At 39.9% G+C, this 22,469-nt stretch overlaps 1 long non-coding RNA gene and 1 pseudogene across 1 annotated transcript; one reads left to right on the top strand and one right to left on the bottom strand.

Annotated features, from left to right (window-relative positions):
• Positions 1–202: 202 nt before the first annotated feature.
• On the bottom strand, positions 203–3,347 carry LOC135232181 (uncharacterized; annotated as a pseudogene).
• A 6,197-nt stretch (positions 3,348–9,544) lies between these two features.
• LOC135231735 (uncharacterized) lies at positions 9,545–15,853 on the top strand. The gene is made up of 4 exons (XR_010322484.1): positions 9,545–9,695; positions 12,182–12,303; positions 14,842–14,955; positions 15,788–15,853. It is a non-coding gene; the product is annotated as an uncharacterized LOC135231735 (long non-coding RNA).
• Positions 15,854–22,469: the final 6,616 nt, after the last annotated feature.

Here is a 22,469-nt window from a genome sequence, read left to right as displayed (position 1 = left end):
CATTTTGGAATTGGGCTGCTGTAGTTTTCCACTGACTTTAATCACAGGGGATGGTACTACTAAGAGACGCCGTAAGGGGTCAACTGAATTCCAAACATACTCTTCTTTACCTTTATCATATAATACCAGTCTGATTCCCTGTTGAAAATCTGGATCCATCACATCAGCCAGTGTGATAATACCCTTCTTTGCCATAAGGAGCCCCAAGTGGCCAGGTAGCATTCTTAGCTTCCAGTTCAATGGAATCAGTGATGTGCTTCCAGGTGGGAGCATTCCTCCCTTTGGAACTAACACCTCTCAATGTGCACAGCATAAAGTCACAGGGACAGGAAGCAAAAATCTTGCAAGTGGGACACTAAGGGTAATAGTGAGTGGTGCCACTCCCATTTCCACCCCTTGATTCCTGGACCCATGAATCCTGGCTGTGGGAGAAACAGTGTGATATATTGGATGCTGGTTTAGAGCATATACAACCTCCTAGAGAACATTGCCACAGCCCTGCAAGGTACTGCCACCTATCTGGTGCTGTAATTGTCTTTAGAAGGCCATTCCATCATTCTATCAAGCCAGCTGATTCAGGATGAAAAGGAACGTGGTAAGACCAGTGAATTCCATGGACATGGGACCACTGCCACACTTCATTTGCTGTGAAGTGGTCTGAGACAATGCTGTGTGGAACACCATGATGGAGGATAAGACATTCTGTAAGTCCACGAATGGTAGTTTTGGCAGAAGGATTGCAGACAGGGAAGGAAAATCCATATCCAGAGTAAATATCTATTCCAGTAAGGACAGAACACTGCTCTTTCCATGAAGGGAGTGGTCCAATGTAATCAACTTGCCAACAAGTTGCTGGCTGATCTCCTCAAGGGATGGTGCCATATCAGGAAATTAGTGTTGTTCTCTGTTGCTGGCAGATTGGGCACTTAGTGGCTGAAGCCAAGTTAGCCTTGGTGAGTGGAAGTCTGTATTGCTGGGCCCATGCATAACCTCCATCCCTGCCACCATGGACACTTCATTCATGAGCCCATTGAGCAATGACAGGAGTAGCTGGGAAAAGAGAATGACTGGTTTCCACAGAACATGTTATTCTACCCACTTGATTGTTAAAATCACCCACTGGTGAGGTCACCTTTTGGTGAGCATTCACATAAGACACAAATATCTTCACTTCTTTGGCCCATTCAGAAAAATGTATTTGCATACCTCTTCCCCATAAATCCTTGGATCCAATTTTCCAATCATGTTCTTTCCAAGTCCCTGATCATCCAGCCAGACCTTTGACCACAGCCCATGAATCAGTAAATAATTGCCATCTGGCAGTTCTTCCTTCCAAGCAAAGTGAACAGCCAGGTGCACCGCTTGCAGTTCTGCCTATTGAGAGGATTTTCCTTCACCATTGTCCTTCAGGAAGGTCCCAAAAAGGGGCTGTAGTGTTACTGCTGTGCATTTTCAAGTGGTGCCTGGGTATTGCGCAGAGCCATCTATAACCAGACACGGGTTTTCTCTTCTTCAGCCAGCCTATAATAAGGATCTCCCCATGAGGCCATAGGTGCACACATGGAGAGGGAAGGTAATGTTACAGGATTGGAGACCATGGGCATTTAGGTCACTTCCTTATGCTACTTGCTTGGACCTTCAGGTCCTGCTCAGGCCCAATCTCATATATACCACTTCCATTTAATGATAGAGTGCTGTTGTGCATGTCCAACTTTATGACTCTGTTGTTCAGACAACACCCAATTTATGATGGGTGGGTCCTGCTGCATGGTGAGTTGGTGTCCCATAGTTAAGTGTTCAGTCTCTACTAAGGCCCAGTAACAAGCCAAAAGCTGTTTCTCAAAGGGAGAGTAGTTTTCTGCAGAGGAAGACAGGGCTTTGCTCCAAAATTTGCGTTGTGATTCACCAATAGGGGCCTGCCAAAGACTCCAAACAGCATCTCTATCTGCCACTGACACTATAAGCACCATCAGGTCAGCTGGATCATATGGCCCAAGTGGCAGAGTGGCTTGCACAACAGCCTGAACCTGTTGCAGAGCATTCTCTTGTTTTAGGCCCCACTCAAAACTAACAGCCTTTTGAGTCATTTGATAAATAGGCTGGAGTAGCACACCCAAATGAGGAATGTGTAGCCTCCAAAATCCAAAGAGACACACTAGATGTTGTGCCTCCTTTTTAGTTGTGGGAGTAGCCAGATGCAATCACTTATCCTTCAGTTTAGAAGGAATATCTCGACATGCCCTGCACCACTGGACCCCTGGAAATTTCACTGAGGTGGCAGGTCCCTGATTTTTGTGGGATTAACTTCCCACCATCTAGCACACAAATTTTTTACCAATAAGTCCAGAGTCATTGATGCTTCTTCCTTACTAGGTCCAATCAGCATAATGCCATCAATGTAATGGACGAGTGTGATGTCTTGTGGAAGGGAAAAGTGATCAAGTTCCCTTTGGACTAAATTATGACATTAAGCTGGAGAGTTGATGTTGCTCTGAGGTAGACAAGTGAAAGGAGTATTGCTGTCCTTGCCAGCTGAAGGCAAACTGCTCCTGATGGTCCTTTGAAACAGGTATGGAGAAAAAGCCATTACCTTGATCAATAGCTGCATAAATTATGATATTAGACTGGAGAGTTGAAGTAGCTCTGAGGTAGAGAAGGGAAGGAGTATTGCTGTCCTTGTGAGCTGAAGGGAAAATTCTGATACTTCTTTGAAACAGGTATGGAGAAAAAGGTATTAGCCTGATCAGTAGCTGTATACCAGGTACCAGGAGCTGTATTAATTTGCTCATGTAAAGAAACTACATCTGGAACAGCAACTGCAATTGGAGTTACCACCTGGTTAAGTTTTCAATAATCTATCATTCTTGAAGATCCATCTGTTTTTTGCATAAGCCAAATTGGTGAGTTGAGTGGAGATGTGGGAATCACCTTCCGTGCATCCTTACATCCTTGATGGTGGCACTAATCTCTGCAATCACTCCAGGGAAGTGGTGCATGTTTTGGTTTAGTATTTTCCTAGGTAGGGGCAGTTCTAATGGGCTCCATTTAGCCTTTCCTACCATAATAGCCCTTACTGTATTGGTCAGGGATCCAATGTGGGGGTTCTGGCCATTGCTGAGTATATCTATTCCAATTATGAGTTCTGGGACTGGGGAAATCACTACCAGATGGGTTCAGTGATCCAATAAACCTTCTGTGAGATGGACATGAGCCAAGACTCCATCAATAACGTGACCTCCATATGCCCTAACTCTGACTGGTGGGCCACAGTGACTTTTTGGGTCTCCTGGAATTAGTGTCAGTTCAGAGCCAGTATCCAGTGTTGTTGTTGTTGTTGTTAGGTACCATCAAGTCAGTTCTGACTGAGCAAATCTATGTATCAGCAAATGAAACACTGCCTGCTCCTGGACCATCCTCACAATCACTGTTATGCTTAAGCCCATTGTTGCAGTCACTGTGTCAATCCATCTCCTTGAAGGTCTTCCTCTTTTCCACTGACCCTGTACTTTACCAAGCATGATGTCCTTCTCCAGAAATGACGTCTCTTCACAACATGTCTGAAGTATGTAAGACTCAGTCTCTCCATCCTTGCTTCTAATGAGCATTCTGGTGGTACTTCTTCCAAATCAGATTTGTTCGTTCTTTTGGCAGTCCATGGTATATTCAATACTTCTTTGCCAACACCACAATTCAAACGCATTAGTTCTTCTTCGGTCTTTCTTATTCATTGTCCAGCTTTTGAATGCATATGAGATGGCTGAAAACACCATGGCTTGGGTCAGGTGCATGTTAGTCTTCAAGGTGACATCTTTGTTTTTTAACACTTTAAAGAGGCCTTTTGCAGCCAATTTGCTCAGTGCAATGCATCTTTTTTGATTTCTTGACTGCTGCTTCCATGGCTGTTGATTGTGGATCCAAGTAAAATGAAATCCTTGACAACCTCAATCTTTTCTCTTTTTATCATGTGTTGCTTATTGCTCCAGTTGTGAGGAATTTTCTTTTATTTAAGTTGAGGTGTAAGCTATATGGAAAGCTGTGGTTTTTGATCTTCAACAGTGTCTCAAGCCCTCTTCCCTTTCAGCAAGTGGGGTTGTGTCATCTGCATAATGCAGGTTGTTAATGAGTCTTCCTCCAATTCTGATGCCCCATTTTTCTTCACACAGTCCAGCTTCCCAGACACATAGTTCTGACACATAGCAACTCTATGTACAACAGAACAAAATATTGCCAAGTCCTGTGCCATCCTCACAATAGTTGCTATGTTTGAGCCCATTGTTGCAGCTATTGCTCAATTCATCTCATTGAAGGTCTTCCCCTTTTCAACTGACCCATTACCTTTCTAAGCCTGATGTCCTTCTTCAGGGACTAGTCCCTCTTGATAACATGTTCAAAGTACATGAGATCAAATATCACCATCCTCAATTCTAAGGAGCATTTTGAATATAGTTCTTCCAAGACAAATTTGTTCATTTTCTCCAGTAGATAGCCGTAATAAAATCTCTCCCAATTGTGACAACCAGAAATGGTTCCAGACATTGCCAATAATCCCCTGGGGTGGTATCATGCCCAGTTGAGAATCACTCTTCCAGTCCCCTCCCAAATGACACCGCTACAAAAAAATTTTAGATACAATCCTTTCCTCTCCCTATCTACAATATTTTCTGTTTCTTTTTTCCTTAATTTACTCTACCTTGTAATTGAATCATATTTCTGCCATATTATTGTCATTATTTGTGACTAGGAATCCTTTTCACTTCCCTTTAGAAGGCGTTTGTGTCCTTTGGAGACCACAGTGGGCAATTTAAAAAGACCCCAAATCAAAAAAAATTTCTCAGGTGCATTAGACCCTCAGAGCTTACTCACTGGATGACTCTGGATGGGGTATGTAATCTCTCTTATCCTCTTCTCACTTGTGAATAGAAGATAAAATGTTAAAGTGAAGATTAATTTGGTATTAATTTTAAGCACAGTACCTGTCAAAAGTCGGCAACTGAAAACAGTTTACCAGAGAGAATAGAGTTGGGCCTTGGGGTTTTTAACAGCTGAGGCTCCCTATGCTCTGAGAAGATGCTACTTATCCCTGTGTCTATAAGCCAAGTGAAGAGCAGCTGAGATTAGAACTTGTGAGGAAGGGGTGTGTGCATGGTGGGGTTGGTGGGTAGAGGCTGCAGTTAGGTGCTGGCCTCAGGCACATGAAGAGGAGCTTCCTGGAGGCTTAGGCTCCTCTTCCATGCCAGCCACCTTCTTAGTTATTCTGCAGAACTGTGGCCCTAAAATGTGTCCCATGTACATTATCACCACCCATAGCTTAGAGTCACAAGAACTATGGAATATTGAGTCAAGATAAACTGGGTTAACAAGATATAATTTCTCAGAACCTCCTCTTCTCCTCTGCAAAATAGGGGTGATAACAGATGTCTATTAAAGACAATTGATCCCATCCCATTTATATATAACACGTAAACTTTCCCAGAAACTAACAACTTATGATGAAGACAAAAATTCTGGGAAAAGGTTAAATAATTAGATAAACCATAACTAGCCCACAGAATGCAGACACATAAACTCAGTAAACCAATGCAATGTAAAGCCCCACTTTTAATAGCCCACATCTTGCTGATAAGTGAATGACAATCATTCATTTAAAATTTTCCTTTTGGATAATATCCTGTTTGTACTGTATATAAGCTGATCAAAACTGTAATGTGAAGAGCTCATCTCACTGGAGGAATATCCTGTGTTTTGGAAAAGTTTTTGGACTCAAGAAAACTTTTTAACTCTAACTGAGCTATTGATCAGATTTTTTAAAATAATATTTTAGAGTTTTTGGCGAAAGTTGTCACAGCAATGTAGGCTCCCAGTTGGCAATTTCTGCACAAGTTGTTGAGTGACATTAGTTACATTAAGCATAATGTGTCACATTCTCTTTCATTGTGTTTTCTTTGTTCTATTTTCAGTAGCATGTTTCCTTGCCTCCTCATCTTCTTATCTTTGCCTTTGAGTAATTGTTGACCTTCGGGTCTCCTACTGATTGTGGTTAAGTAGAGCACCCATCTTACAGATAATGTCCTTTATTCTGTGTGCCACTCTGCTATTTTGCTAAGAGATGATCCCAGAGCATAGACTAAGTTCTAAGTTTAAAGAGTATCTCAGGGCAATAGTCTCAGGGAGTCCTGTGCTCTCTACTGTTCTACTTTGTCTGACTTTTAATTAAGAATTTGAGCACAGCTCCACATTTTTTCCCACTTTATCTGGGACTTCAGTCAGAACAGTCAGTGGTGGTAGCCAGGAACAAGTTAGTTCTTCTGGTCTCGAGGTAGATGTATTTCTGTCTCCTATAGACTTGTTTCTTCTCTGACCCATTGGTGAACATTTTACTGTTTGCTCCTGGCAAGTAGAGACCCGCAGATATGTTTTAGATGGCAGCTCACAAGCTTTCAAGATCTCAGATGCTACTTACTTCACTAGGATGCCAATCATGTTTTTTGTGAGCTCTGTTATGCCACTTGGCTGAGTTGTCCCATGAGACAATGATCCTAAGTTTTCAAACCCAGGAAACCAATCTTGGAAAGTGTTTGGTTATGTCTGTGCAGGATCTGTGTCTGTGTCTGTGTCTTCAATGCATATAGATGTCTGCACCCACATACTTGTATTTACATGCAGTGGTTAAGTGTTCAGCTGCTAACCAAAAGGTAGGCAGTTCAAATCCACCAGCTGCTCCTTGGAAACCCTATGGGGTAGTTCTATTCTGTCCATAGGGTTACTCTGAGTCAGAACAGACTGGACAGCAATGGGTTTTTTGGAGGGTATATGCCTAGCAGTGGGATTGCTACATCATCAGGTAGATCTACTTCCAATTTTGAGAAAGCACCATACTGTTTTCCTTGGATGTTGAACCATTTTATAGTCACATCAACAAAGGATCAGTGTTCCAATGTCCCCACCTCCAGGCAACATTCGTTGTTTTTATCTACTTTTTTTTTTTCCTATCAGTGCCATGTCAGTAGGGGTAAATGTTTATCTCATAGTTTTGACTTTCGTCTCTCTAATGGTTAATGATTGTGAATATCTTTTCATAAGTTTGTTAGCTGCTTAGATGTTCTCTTTGGTGAAGATTCTGTTCATGTTCTTTGCCCATTTTGTGATTGGGTTGTCTTTTTGTTGTTGAATAGTTGCAATTATTTTTAGATTTTAGAGATTAGACTCTTATGTTGATCAGGTTTTTATATTGACGTTTCACAGTGTGGTTGTAAATGGGAATGCATCAAAGTACTATATGCATAACATATAAATTAAGTGTACATGATAATTTCTGCAAAACTTAATCCTTCAAAGGAAGGGAAATCTCAATAATTCTTTACTATTCTTTGTTAAATACCTGCTTTGTTCCTGGCATTGTGTTGAGTATGTTCACCTACATTATCTCATTGAAACCTCAGAAGCCTAAAACATAGCAAGTGATGGTGCTGTTGTCATTTGTTCCTGTGGAGTGGTTCTGACCTAGTGTCACCTTATGTATAACATTGTCCAAGGACATATTTTCCAACTACCAATGCTTCTTCTTTGTTTCCTACTTTCACATTTCAATCACCAATAATTATCAATGCATCCTGATTATATTTTCGATTAATTTCCGACTGTAGAAGTTGGTAAAAATCTTCAATTTCTTTAACTTTGGCCTTAGTGGGTAGTGTGTAAATTTGAATAATAGTCACATTTACTGGTCTTCCTTGTAGGCATATGATATTATCCCATCATTGACAGTGTTGTACTTCAGAATAGCTCTTGAAATGTTCTTTTTTGGTAACGAATGCAATGCCATTCTTCTTCAAGATGTCTTTCCCAGCATAGTGGACTATATGATTTTCTGATTCAAAAAGGCCAATACCAGTCTCTTTCAGCCTACCAATGCCTAGGGTATTGATGTTTATGCATTCCATTTCATTATTACCAATTTCCAATTTTCCTAGATTCTTACTTCATATATTCCACATTCTATTGTTAATCAATGTTTGCAGCTATTTCTTCTCCTTTTGAGTCATGCTACTTCAGCAAATGTAGGTCCCAAAAGCTTGACTCCATCTACATCATTAAGGTTGACTCTACTTTGAGGAGGCAGCTCTTCCCCTGTCATCCTTTGAGTGCTTTCCAACCCAGGGGGCTCCTCTTCCGGCCCTATAACAGACAGTGTCCCAAAGCTATCCATAAGGTTTTCTCTGGCTAATTCTCTTTAGAATTAAACTGCTGGGTCCTTCTTCCTACTCTGTCTAAGTCTGGAAATTCAGCTGAAAGCTGTCTGCCATGGGCGACCTTGCTGGTATTTGAACACCAGTGACATAGCTTCCAGCATCACAGCAAAACACAAGCCCCTGCAGTATGACAAACTGACAGATGCATGGGGGAATAAGGGGTGGAAACAGACAAGTTGTTTCTAGTCTAGGTTCCTCCAAATTGTCTAGTAGGGGGTGGAACAAGACAATTTGGAGGAACCTAACCTAGAAACAAGGAATGGTCTTTCAGCTCTTTTCTGTTCTTTATGACTAGTTTGGAAACCCTGGAGAAGTAGTTGTTACGAACTAAGGTTGCTGACCCAAAGGTTGGCAGTTCAAGTCCATGGATCTCTCCTTGGAAACCCTATAGGGCGTTTCTACTCTGTTCTGTAGGAACTATGAGTTGGAATCAACTCTATGGCAATTAGTTTGTTTTTTGTTTGTTTATGGCTGGACTGGATCCATGTCAGCTTAAAGTAAGAGCAGGGCCTCCTGGTGGCCATGTGGACTTCATGAACTTTAAAGAAAGAATTTTGGGTGTAGAATGGGCCAGTGGTTTCCAACTGTACCTGTTCCGTGGTGAGGAAGCAATGATTGCTGAACAAGCCATGACAAGAAAATGAAATGGGAACTCCTCTAGGAAACTTGCTCTGACTTCTTTTAGTTTCAGGTGATTAGATAAAATCTACATGTGCAGAAAGTTTTCATTTAAAAACTAAGCAATCCTCTGGATACCTTTACTCACCTTCAACAGTCACTCAACTAATTTAAGGAATTTTTCTGGGTTCTGTCTCTATGAAATTATAAATTTATATCAGTATTTCTAATTCATCAAGTTTAGACGTAATCTATAGACTTACTAACAGGATAGATGAGGATTCAACTCTCTTGCACATTTCCCTTCCTCTCCTTCCATGTTCTGAATACAGTCATTACACAATATAGGTAAACCAGTACTCACTCATCAATTCAGGTATTGATTGAATGATTCGGGATTGTTAAAGAGAGGAACTGAGGACAAGAGAAATTGATAGATTTCTCTAGATGGGAAAACTTACAAAGGTCATTGACCAATGTAGAATGCACCCAAGAACACATAAAAGGAACAAGGAGACACAGTGCTTATCAAATTGTGCAAATCTTTTTATGTGATATGACTTCTATAGATCACAAACTTGCTTAAGTTTTACCGTGTACAAAAATTTAACTTTTCCCAGTTTACCTTGGCTTTTGTTCTTTTCCATGAGGATTAATCCTTGGAATTTCTAAAGCAACTAAGATGTCTTTTTTATTTGAAACTTCCTGACAACACCTGAGAATTTGCGCAAATGAACAGAGGCGACCATGCCACAAACACCACCTGGTGGCCAATATCAACTAACCGAAGGAAGACCGGGGAGCATGATTCAAATTAATCATGCTAAGGTTGGCCCTTTTACTTAAATTTCTTTTGTATTTCCTCTCTTTTCTCTTTAAAAACTTGCTTTGTGTGGCCTAAGATGAGTCTCCCTATTTGAACAGAGAGGTCTCCCTGTGTGCACACAGATTAATTGATTGAATAAACACCATATGCTTTCTTTGTGCTACGGTTACTATTTTTTGTTGGGCTGCCTAAAAGTGTTATTTGTCATAAAAAGGAGAATTATAACATAGGACACAGCTTAGGCTCCTTCGGCCTGTTGTTCAAGCCAGCCTTACAGACAGGCTGGTTTGACATTCTCACCAGACCAGCTTCAACTTGGATAAAATTTATTGTGGGTCACCTATAAAACTGGATGAGTTTCACCTTCTGTTTTGTTTTTCTCCTGAGAGCTTAGCTTTGATCCAGAGAGAGCTTTCTCTCTGGTTTTCCACCTGTCAGAGGAAATAGACTGTCAGATCTGCATTTGGAAGTGGCCAACCATAAAGAGAAAACCCTGGTTGCATAGTGGTTAAGTGCTATGGCTGCTAACCAAAAGGTCGGCAGTTCAAACCTACCAGGCTTTCCTTGGAAACTCTATGGGGCAGCTCTGCTCTGTCCTGTAGGGTAGCTGTGAGTCGGCATCAACCTAACAGCAATGGGGTTTTTTTTGAACTGTAAAGATGTAGCCCTGGAAACAGGCTTCATGAGCTTCACATTCCTACCAAACTTGCCAGCTCTCGTAGCATCATTTAAGTCTCAGTTCTCTTCTATTTCTGGAAAAAGTTCTGCTTTTAACATGTCTCATTCCTAAATCTTGTATCCGTCTTTGTAAATGGTATAACTTTACTGAGGATAATTTGGACTGTAGTGGTTACTTTGGAGATTATTCAAGATCGGTAAACTGCTTGATTTAAGGAGTCCACTAGCTATAAGGGGATCCCTCACATCTCTAAGATGTTGGGGTGCTAATTTTGATTGATACGATCTGGCTTTTAAAAGTCAGAACAATTCCAAAATTGCTCTCTAACAAATTCTTTAAAGCATGCAAAAAAAAAAAAAAAAAATTTTTTTTTTTTTAATGCAGAAGAGAGGGTTAAATCCCAGACTCAAGGAGAGGTGGCTTTTACTTTCTGCTCTCCTATCTATATAGGTGTATGTTTTGTGTGGGTCTTGTTCATCTAGTGCTGCTATAACAGAACTACCACAAGTGGATGGCTTTAACAAAGAGAAGTTTATTTTCCAACAGTAAATTTAGGCTAAAATCCAAATTTAGGGTGTCAGCTCCAGGAGAAGGCTTTCTCTCTTTGTCAGCTTTTTCATCAATCTTCCCCTGGACTAGGAGCTTCTTTGAGCAGGAACCCCGGGTCCAAAGGAGGAGCTCTGCTCCTGGCACTGTTTTCTTGATGGTATCAGTTCCCCCTCTGCTCACTTCTTTCTTTTATACCTCAAGAGATTGCCTCAAAACACAATCCAAACTTATAAATTGAGTCCTTCCTCACTAACACAACTGCAGGCCATCCTCCCTCATTAACATCCTAAAGGCGGGATTTACAACATATAGGAAAATCACACAATATCTGGAATCATGGCTCAGCCCAATTGATACACATATTTTTGGGGGGACATAATTCAATCCATGACAGTGTGTATATGTCATATTTTTCTACCTCTGGATGGTATTTCCAAATTAGATTATAATACCCTTTCAAGAAGTTGTATTTTGATTGATTTCAAGATACATGACCAATTAAAAAATTGAATAGTCCCACTATTATCAGAAATTAATGAAAGCAAATTTGTCATGACAAAAAAATATGTATTTCAACAGGAATTATGTTTTTAGTATAGCAGCTTAAACACGGATTTCAAGCTCTTTTGATAGATTAAATCTTGGATTTAAGCTAGATAAGGCAAGGTGTACAAGATGGATTCTGTTGAAACCAGAGTAACTTTTATTCTAATGTAAAATATCTAGCCATTCTAGAATGAGAATAAAGTAAGCGTGGAGCAAAGCTCTAGTTTATGAAAAGTAATAGAAGGTTTGTGGTAAAGCGCTGTTCTTATAGTCAAAGCTAACTAGGATTTGCTAGGATTTTTGGAAATCTTTAGCATCAAATAATATGCAAAGCTAGAATCCGGTTTTATCTTCTTTAAAATAACTAAATTTTCCTTAATAACTGGGTTGTACTTAGGAAGAGCTTTTAAAAGCTTCTCTTTATCTTCTATAAGTCTGCTTTACCTTCTAGGTAAAGTTCCTGATCTTATGTTGACTTTATCATGTCCTTAATTGCTTAAGAAAATACAAATACAAATATCGTTATTGTCTCTTTGGTTATATAGATATCCTAGCATTGTTTCTCTATGACCCGAGATTCTATTTAACTAAATGTCAAACATCTCAAAATCTAATCTTAAATGATACCTTTATACCTAAAACTTGTCTTTTGCATTTCCCAGGAGACCCCCAGAAAAGTCTCAACAGATTTGTTTTCTTTCTATTTGTAAACAGGTTCTAAAAATTATTGAAATGTTATGATTCACTTGGAGAGCGTCATCAAACGAGAAGAATGCCTCACAAGATTTGGGGACTTCAAGAAAAGTGGAACTAATTCAAATCTGTTGGTACTACAGGTGAAATCTGGTGACAAGTTCTTGGCTTGGGTTCCTAGCTTTGAAGGGACTTTTACATATTTAGTCTGCAATTTTTTTGAAAACATTCAGCAAAGAAAATTTAAAGAGGCCTATACAATAAATTACCATTCTTGCAGCATCTGTGTAAATACTTATGACCAGCCTGATTCTTATGGATTGAACTGAGTCTAGTCTGGAAGGAGCTTGAGCAGCAAAAGCATTTTATATCTGCTGCTAATCACAAGGTTGACAGTTCCAACCCACTCAGTGGCATAATAGAACAAAAGGCCTGGTGATCTGCTTCCTTAAACATTATAGACAAGAAAACCCTATGGAGTAGTTGTACTCTGTAACACATGGGGTTGTCATGAGATGGTAACTGATTGGACAGCAGCTAAAAACAACATCTGGTCTGGAACGCAACATGGAAGGTAAACCACCTTGCTCCTATTTTGTGTTCAGGTCTGTATTTCGCCACAGTCAAGGTACATATGCATTTCTCTGAACTTCATTTTATTATAAGCTTCAAATATCTTTACTCCCATCATATGTTAGAGAAGTACTGCTGTGATGTATGGGACTTAAGGCCAATGTGATCCAGAGTTAGTAACCAATTCTCACAAATCCTTTAGCTGAGTAAGGCAGACATGTTTCTCCATTTTAAAGCTGGTTCAATTGAGACAGAAAGAAACCATGAAAGAATGTGGTTGCCTTGGCTGGCCAGGAAGGTGAGCAGAACCAGAAATGCTGGTAGGAGCCAGGGTCATGACTGCCTTCTGGCAAGGGATGTACACCCTCCACCTGGACTCCCATTGGCTGTCCCTCCTAGCCTGGGTTTATAAAGCAGCAATTCTGAGTGTGTGAGACACCTTCGGGGTCTATTCCGTCTTCTGCCTCTCCTTGGTGTTGGGTTCTGAGATGGATAAGCGCTGCCTGCTGCTGCTACTGAGCCTCTCCTTGCTGTTGGGCTTCCTGCAAGGTAAGCTTCTGGGGGCATGCTGAAGGATAGTGAGGGTTGGGTGTAGGTGAGCAGAACCCACACAAGCAGCTGCGGATTGTTGTTCCATGCGGAAGTGAGAAATGAGGTGCAAGAATGGTCCTGACCTTCCCTTTAAAGGTGGTCTTCACAGCCCCCATGCTACCCCCACTTGTTTTCCTCCTCCTAGGCCTCCACTCTCCTTTTTCTTTCCTTCACGTTTGGCCCCCAAATGCTCCTCTTCTTTTCTTCTTCCTTCCTCCCCTATTTTACATCAGGCTCAACTTACCTCCCACACTAATATTGTCCTAGTGAAGTCACTGGACCAACACTCCAATTTGATACATAAAAGAAATAACATTTATTGAATGAATGAAACGTAATGAGCATGCACCCAGTTTGGCGGTAGTGGTATGCTCTGCCCTTACAGGAAAAACAAAGATATTTAACAAATCCAGTGAGTACAGATAACAGTTTCACATGAAAGCAATGACAAGATAGGAGGTGAGATTTACAAGGGTAGTAATAAACTGTAAAATTTTCTTTACATCAGAGTCTAGTGTAAAGCCAATCTCTCATACCCGATACTATTTAACGAAGCAATTTTGCTAAATTGAAAAATATAAACAATTTTGACATGGAAATTTAATGATACATTTACAGGTGGGCCTGTAAATCTTTGGATACAGAACTGACATTAGTTAGGAATGTGTAAATAAACTCTGCTTATTTAGCTGAGAGAAAAAGAAATAAGGTCCAGATGTTTGCTGAGGAACTTCTTCTGAGGTACTTAAAACTACATGTATAGCTATAGGCACTAATTTTGCTTTAACAGCTCAATGAAGCTTTTTCTAAGACCAGCTACAGGAATTCTCTTAACACAACTGAGGTTTGTTTTTCAAATGGCAAGCTTTAACAGAAACCTAATGGTTATCAGAAGTGTGGAAGTAAAACCTTCAGTTTAATTTCAGAATGGAGTGCTTCATTTTAGTCCTGAAATCCCCTGAAATAGACCTACCGCCACCTCAAAATTTAAAAGTTCGTCGAATAATATTAATTCCTGATACTCTCAAATTCCTCAAGCTTCCTTTCTGAGAGCCCTAAATTTGAGTTGAAAGGGATCTAGGAAAGTTTTTTGTGTGTAATGAGGACAGATAATGAGGGTTGTTCTGAAAGGACTGAGAGAAGGATTCCAGGGTCGCAGCACGTGAGGCCTGGGGGCACTACAATGTAGGCCTTGATTTTCTCCCTCTTGGAAAACAGTCCATTTCAGGAAGCCTGAGTACTTGTGAGTATAGAAATTCTGTCTGTGCTTAGGCACAGACCTTGCCCCACAGGCACAGGTGCCTCCTCTCCACAAAGGCCCCTGATGCACAGGCCCCCCAGAGATGCAGGAAAGGCTCCACTGCTTGAAGCCAACCACAGAGAAATGAAATCACTCTTTTAGCGCAATAACCAATGCCAATGAGTGTGGGGACCTGACCATTGTTCATACCAGACGTGGACGTGGTGGTGAGCACCATCTCCTGAAAGAGCCTCATTATGCTGATTTGGCATTCCAGCTCTACGTTGTCACCGGTGCTATCGTGTGGGACCTGATGGGAGTTGTGAACATCAGAGAACCATCTGCAATGCCAAGCAAGATGAGGAATGCCTGGTGAAGAAGTACTATAGTGGTAGGTGGTAAATGAGAAGCCCTTTTGGCCTGATCCATTCCAAATTTTCAAGAAGATGGCTCCCTCAGGAATCCTGGGAGCTTGAGCAGAGAGTGAGAGTGTTTTTTTCCCCCTAAACAGTTGGGACAGGGCCCTGTGGTTCTGGTGCAGTGTTGCCTGTGACAGTATACCTAAAAGGAGAAAAAGGATTTGCTGAAGTATCTCTGGGTCCTTGGGTTCTCCCTCCCACCACCTGTGGAGCTCTGTCCTTTCTTAGATTTTAGTCTCCTTCTTTTGCTTTATTCCTCCCTTCTGTATAATTTATTTTCAATTTGTCGAGGCTCTTTTTATGGCCACTGGTATGGATTGAAATATGTCCCCCCAATATATGTGATATAAATCCTAACCTCTATGCCTGTAGTTATAATCCCATTTGAGAATTGGTTGTTATGTTAATGAGCCGGGGTGTAGGGTATGTCTGGAGCCATTCTCTTTTGAGACATAGAAGAAATTAAAAAATCGAGCAAGTTGCTATTAGATTTTGAGGGAGGACAGGAATTGGGCTGTAAATATTCCACTGGGGCATATTTGTGGTTGGGCTTTCAGGTAACCATGGCTCAGAAAGGATTTAGGGTTTGGGGAGGTCGACCCATCAGGGGTCTACCTCAGTCATTTCAGTCCCCTCCCACCAAGCAGCAGCCTGCTGTTTAACCTGACTCACTGAGTCACTGATTCTTCCTCTTCCAACAAAAGTTTATTACTTACCTCTTAGGTGGCAACGTTTGTCTTCCTGAAGAGGACACACAAAAGCAAAAAATAAGGATCCCCTTTTCTTGTCTTTCTTTTTCTACAGGTGACAAGTTCTTCCGTGGATACCAGGACTGTCGGGAAACCTGCACCAACATGACCTCAGTCCAAGGACCTTTTAAAATAGTTATTGCATGCTGCAAAGGCAAGGATCTCTGTAATGTTATTTAGAACCTTGGAACTTGATCCCAAGCTTCAGTTCTCCAGCTCAGCTCTTTTCATTTCTCATGTGTAAGCCTCAAAGGACTGGGCTGTCTTTCCGCATCATTGTCCAAGCCCTGAAATCTGCCCCTTTCCAGGTACAAGTGTTCAGATTTTAAGAGCTCAACCCAACTGATGGGGACTTTCTCTCTCCCACCACCTGTGGAGCTCTGTCATTTCTTAGACTATGGTCTCCTTCATTTGCTTTGTTCCTCCCTTCGGTATAATTCGTTTTAAATTTGTTGAGACTTATTTTATGGTCACTGGTATGGATTGAAATATGTCCGCCCAAAATATGTGTTATAAATCCTAACCTTTATGCCTGTGTTACAATCCCCTTTGAGAATGGGTTGTCTTTGTTATGTTAATGAGCCTGGATTACTGTAGGATATGTCTTGAGTCAGTCTCATTTTAGATATAGAAGAAATTAAAAAAGTAAACAGAGATGAGATGATGTAAGATAGATGCCAAGGCACATGGAGATCTCCAAGGTACCCAGGAAGCAGAAGCTGAAGAGGCAAGAGACCTAAGAGAGTGAGAAAGCCCTCCCCTTGAGTTAGCCCTCTGACTTTGGATTTCTAACCTTCAAAACTGTGCAAAAATAAATTTTTGTTTGTTAAAGCCATCCCCTTGTGGTATTTCTGTTATAGAAGCACCAGATAACTAACACAGCTACAGCAATAGTCTGTCTTCATGAATGTTCCAGAGCAGTTGAAAGGAAGGGATATTTCACTACTGCTGTGTATTCTACAGATTCCAATTAGGATTCGTTATCTGACAATGTATTTAGATATTTCATCTAATGATTTTTTTTTGGCAGCTTGTTCTGCTGATTATTGAAAGAAGAGTTTTGAAATTCGTAGCAGTTATTATGAATTGATCTATTTCTTTGTTTCTATTGGTGTTGCTTTATGCATTTTGAAATTGTTACTACAAAAAACATTCAGGATTTTCATGTATTCTTGATGGACAGACATTTTTATAACTAAGTAATATCCTTCTTTATCCCTGATAATATTTATTTTCCTGATAATCCAGGTTTCCTTGGATTAGTATTTACATGATACATCTTTCTATATCCTTTTATTTTCCTATCTATCTAGCTTTATCTTTAATTTAAAGTAGACTGTTTTGGAGCACAGCATATAGTTGGTCCTTGTTTTTTTTACAATTAGACAATCTCTGCCTTTTAATTGGCATTTTATACTCTTTACTTTTAATGTAATTATTCATGTGGTCACATTTAAATCTACCATACTACTAGTTGTCTTTCTATTTTTCCCGTAGAAAAATATAGGCACTTTCTATGTCCACTTTTAGATCTCATATTTTTTTGTGATTCCATTTTATGTGCATCATTATTGGCGTATTATACCACTTTTCAAAAGTGTTTTAGTGGTTGCTAGGGCTTGTGGTATATATCTGTTACTTATCACAATTTACCTTAAATTATATTATACCACTGAACATAAAAAGAAGAAACTATGAAAGTGTACTTTCAATTTCTCCCTACCTTTCTTCATGCTATCGTTGTCATATATTTTACTTTTACATATGTACTGTATACCTAAGGATACATTGTTACTATTTTTGCCTTAGATAGTCACTTACTTTTTGGAGCATTTAAAAATAAGTAAAACAACATCTTTGACGTTTACCTTCATTCATGCCATTTCTGGTGCTCTTCAAGTCCTTGTGTAGACCCAAGTTTCTATTTGGTATCATACTCTTATCTGAAGAAATTTCTTAACTTTTCTTTTAATGTGCTGCTCACAATGAATTGTCTCAACTTCTCTTTTTTTAGAAAAGTTGTTATTTTACCTTCAGTTTTGAAAGTATTTATGCTGAGTATAGAATTCTGAACTGGAGCTTTTTCTATCAGTGTTTGAAAGCCATCACTCCATTGTCTATTAGATTGCATAGTTTCTGATGAGTATTCTGGTATAGTTCCTATTTTTGTTTCTCAGTCCATAAAGAGCTCCTTTCCCTTGTCCTTAAGATTTTCTCTTTATCTTTGATTTCCAACAGTTTGATGGTGTTTTTTTCCAATATTTATCTGGTTTGGGGATTCTCTCAGTTTCTTACGTCTGTGTTTTAATGATTTTCATTATTTTTGGAAAATCATGGCCATTTCCTCTTTAGGTGTTATTTCTGCTTGATTCTCTCTCTTACTTTTGAGAAACCAGTCGCATGTATTAGACTCATATTATCCCAAAGTTTGTGGATGCACTTTTGTTCTTCTCCTGCTTTTTTATTCCTTAATCTTTTTGTGTTTCAGCCTGAATGTTTTATGTGGCATTCTTTTCAAGGTTACTAATTCTTTCCTCAGCTGTGGTTAGTTTACTAACGAGCACATCATAGAAATTCTTTACCTGTGCTGTGTTGTTTTAATTCTAGCAGCTTTCTTTGAGCCTTTCTTAAAGGTTCTATTTCTCTTTTCAAATTCTTCATCTCTTCATATACGTTGTCAAAATTTTCAACCTAATCTTTTCTCATACTAATTATAGTCATTTTAATGTCCACATATCACTTCCAACAATTGGGCAATTGCTCACTGTAGCTCTAGTGATTAATCTCTTGATAATCGTTTGGATCATCTTGCTTTTTCGAGTGTCTTTTCATTTTTTAATCTAACGTTGGGCATTGTATGTAACATAGTAGAGACTGAGGTTAATAGTATTGATACAAAAAATGAACAGTTCTGTTCTGTACAGGCTGTTAGTGTGAGGATTTGGTTAATATAGTCAGGAGTTATGATAGTTTGGTCTTTGTTATTGCTATTATTTCTTTCAGTGCACCATGGGCTTCAAATTCTTCTAGTGATGTGTTTCTGTTGTGGTTTGGTTGCAAAGATGTCAGGGGTGCTGGGGGACTTTTCTTTGTGTTTATCTCTTCATTAGGTTTCAGTCATCCCTGCATGGCTGCACCACAGAAGAGGTTCTCTCCAGGATACTTCTCCATTCTCAGCAGTACACTACTTTAGCTTGCTATTTAGTGCTAAACTCATGGTTGAGACAGTGAATTCTCTGCTGTCTTGGTCTAACCACCGTCGACCATATACTAAAGTGAATGAGAAGAATTTATCAAAGAAGTGTGAGCTGAATAAAGTATTTTCCTTACATGAAATGAGATACAAGTCTTCATATATAAAGGGTCTCTGATATGTCTAGTAAGATCAATAAAAAAGACCCAACTCACACATATCATTGTGAAAATTCAGGGTGCCAAGTATAAAGAAAATGTACTCTACTTTCCTAGAGACAAAAAAACACTAAAAACCAAGCCTGTTGCCATCAAGGTGATTATGACACATAGCAATAACATGTGTTCCAGATTAAAACTGCTCTATATGGTTTTCTTACCTGTATTTCTATGGAAGCAGGTTGCCAGGCCTTTCTTCTGGATTCAAACCTGCAACATTTAGGTTCCCAGCTGAGCACAAACGTTTGTGCCATACAGAGATCTTTCTTAGAGAGACAGAACAGATAAATTCAAAGAAATTAGAATAAAATCAACATTGTTCTCAATATCAGCCCTGGAAACTGACATCTCTGGAGCAATGCCATTAAGATTCTCATGGGGTCTTCCTGATTTCAATGTGACATAGAAAAGTGTCAAGGATTGACACTAAAAATATGTGTGAACTTGGCTAGTCCATGATTCTCAGTATTGTGTAAATGTCCTCCATTTTGTGATCTACTATAATTGCCCTCCATATTATTGTACAATATTCCTCCATTTTATATGTTGTAAATTCTAAATCTCTATTTATTTATTTTATATGTTGATAGGACAGAATTAGTGTGGAGTGTATTCACACAATGGAATTCTACACATTGATAAAGAAAGTGATGAATCTCTGAAACATTTCAGTACACGGAGGAATCTGGAAGGCATTATGTTGAATGAAATTAGTCAGTTGTGAAAGGACAAATATTGTATAAGACCACTATTATAAGAACTCGAGAAATAGTTGAAACAGAGAAGAAAATATTCTTTGATGGTTATGAGAGGGGGGAGGGAGGGTGGAAAAGGGGTATTCACTAATTAGATAGTAGATAAGAACTACTTTAGGTGATGGGAAAGACAACACACAATACAAGCGAGGTCAGCACAACTGGACTAAACCAAAGGCAAAGAAGTTTCCTGAATAAACTGAATGCTTTGAGTGCCAGCATAGCAGGGGTGTGGGTTTGGGGACCAAGGTTTCAGGGGACATCTAAGTCAACTGACATAATAAAATCTATTAAGAAAACATTCTGCATCCCATTTTGGAGAGTGGCATCTGGGTCTTAAATGCTAGCAAGCAGCCATCTAAGATACATCAATTGGTCTCAACCCACCTGGATCAAAGAAGAATGAAGAACACCAAGGACGCAAGGTAATAACAAGCCCAAGAGACATAAAGGGCCACACAGACCAGAGATGACATCAGCCTGAGACCAGAAGAACTAGATGGTGCCCAGCTACAACCAATGACTGTCCTGACAGGGAACACAACAGGGAACCCCTGAGGGAGCAGGAGAGGAGTGGGATGCAGACCCCAAATTCTCATAAAAAGACCATACTTAATGGTCTGATGGAGACTAGAAGGACCCCGTTGGTCATGGCCCCCAGACCTTCTGTTTGCCCAGGACAGGAAACATTCCCAAAGCAAACTTTCAAACATGGATTGGACTGGACAATGGGTTGGAGATGGATGTTGGTGGGGGGTGAGCTTCTTGGATCAGGTGGACACTTGAGACTATGTTGGCATCTCCTGCCTGGAGGGGTGATGTGAGGGTAGAGGGGGTTAGAAGCTGGCAAAATGAACATGAAAGGACCGAATGGAGGGAGGGAGCTGGCTGTCTCATTAGAGAGAGGTCAATTGGGAGTATGTTTAGCAAGGTGTATATAAGTTTTTGTGTTAAAGACTGACTTGATTTGTAAACTTTCACTTAAAGCAGAATAAAAATTTTAAAAAAGGTATTAATTTTGTAAAATAACATATACTTATCTGGGAAACAAGTATATAACCGTAAGATCAAAACTGCGATATTTGAAGCATTAAGGGATTGTTGCTATTTGGTGTCATCAAGTTGTTTTTTGATTTATGGAGACCCCATGTGAGAGAGAAGAACTGCCCCATAGTGTTTTCTAGGCTGTAATCTTTACAGGAGTAAAATACTAGTTCTTTCTCTGGCTGAGCTTTGGGGTGGGTAGCACTGACCAAGGTTTTGGTTAGTAGTCGAGTGCTTAAATATTGGATCACCAGGGCTCCTAATTAAAGGTTTAGAGGAGAGGTAACTGACTTAGATGAGCAGAAAAAATTAAAAAAATAAAAAACCCTGATAGTCCTTCAGACCACTCAGGCCTGTGTAATTAAATTATGGTTCTCTACATCTTGGGTTAGCATTAATGTGAGCCCATCAACATGTTCAACATAGTACTGAATATCAAGTGCCTCTACCTCTGGATATTATCTCATTTGGGAATAGGTTATCTTCGTAATGTAATGAGAACATATCCCTGCAGATATTTTCTTAAACTTAATCAGTTTTGAGATATAAAGAGCATAATAGACACAAAGGCAAGTGAACAAAAAAGGAGGAATGATAGATGCCATAAGGAAATCTCCAAAGAAGGAAAAGCACTAGAGACACAGAAGCTGAGACAAGGATTTTCTTCCAGGGTAGAGAGAGAAGGAGTCTTCCCCTAGAGCTGACACCCTGAATTTAGACTTCTTGTTTCAAAACAATGAAGAAATCAATTTCAGTTTATTAAAGCCACACTCTTGTACTTTTTCTGTTATAGCAACTCTACAAAACTAAGATATTAGTGCAGCTAATTAAGTACCAACTGCTTAGTGGGCATTCAAGACTTTCCCCAAATTGACCCTTGTCTTCTACGCTAGTGCTCCCAGTACTTTAACCAATACCAGGTTTACGTCCCTCTCAGAACACATTGCACTTGCCCATCTTTCTACCTTTAGAACCCATAAATGGCTTCCTATGATCTGGGCCTGTCATGATCCTACCCATAATCTAGTTCAGGGTTTCTTTACCCTGGGATTATTAATATTCTGGGCAGGATGTTTCTTAGTCGTGCGTCAACATCCTCTGCATTGCACTATGTTTAGCAGCATTCTTGGCCTCTGCTCACTAGGTAGCAGTAATACACCCTCTCCCGAGTTGTAACAATCAGAAACGTCTCCAGACATTGCCAAATGCTTCCTGGGGAGAGATCATCCCTAGGTGAGAGTCATTGTTCTAGTCTCATCCCAAATGACCAAACCAAAAAACCAAACCGGTTGCTGTCAAGTCGATTCCAACTCATAGCGACCCTATAGGACAGAGTAGAACTGACCCCATAGAGTTTCCAAGGAGCACCTGGCGGATTTGAACTCCCGACCCTTTGGTTGGCAGACGTAGCACTTAACCACTACGCCACCAGGGTTTCCTCCCAAATGTCACCTCCAGAAAATTTTTTTTTGATACAGCTCTTGCCTCTACCTAATTTTTTTTTTTTTTTACCCTCCTCTGTAACAT

This window comes from Loxodonta africana, chromosome 7 (genome assembly GCF_030014295.1).
Source record: "Loxodonta africana isolate mLoxAfr1 chromosome 7, mLoxAfr1.hap2, whole genome shotgun sequence".
Taxonomy (NCBI): domain Eukaryota; kingdom Metazoa; phylum Chordata; class Mammalia; order Proboscidea; family Elephantidae; genus Loxodonta; species Loxodonta africana.
The sequence above is the reverse complement of the archived record's forward strand: the minus strand, read 5'-3'. Positions and strand labels throughout refer to the sequence as shown.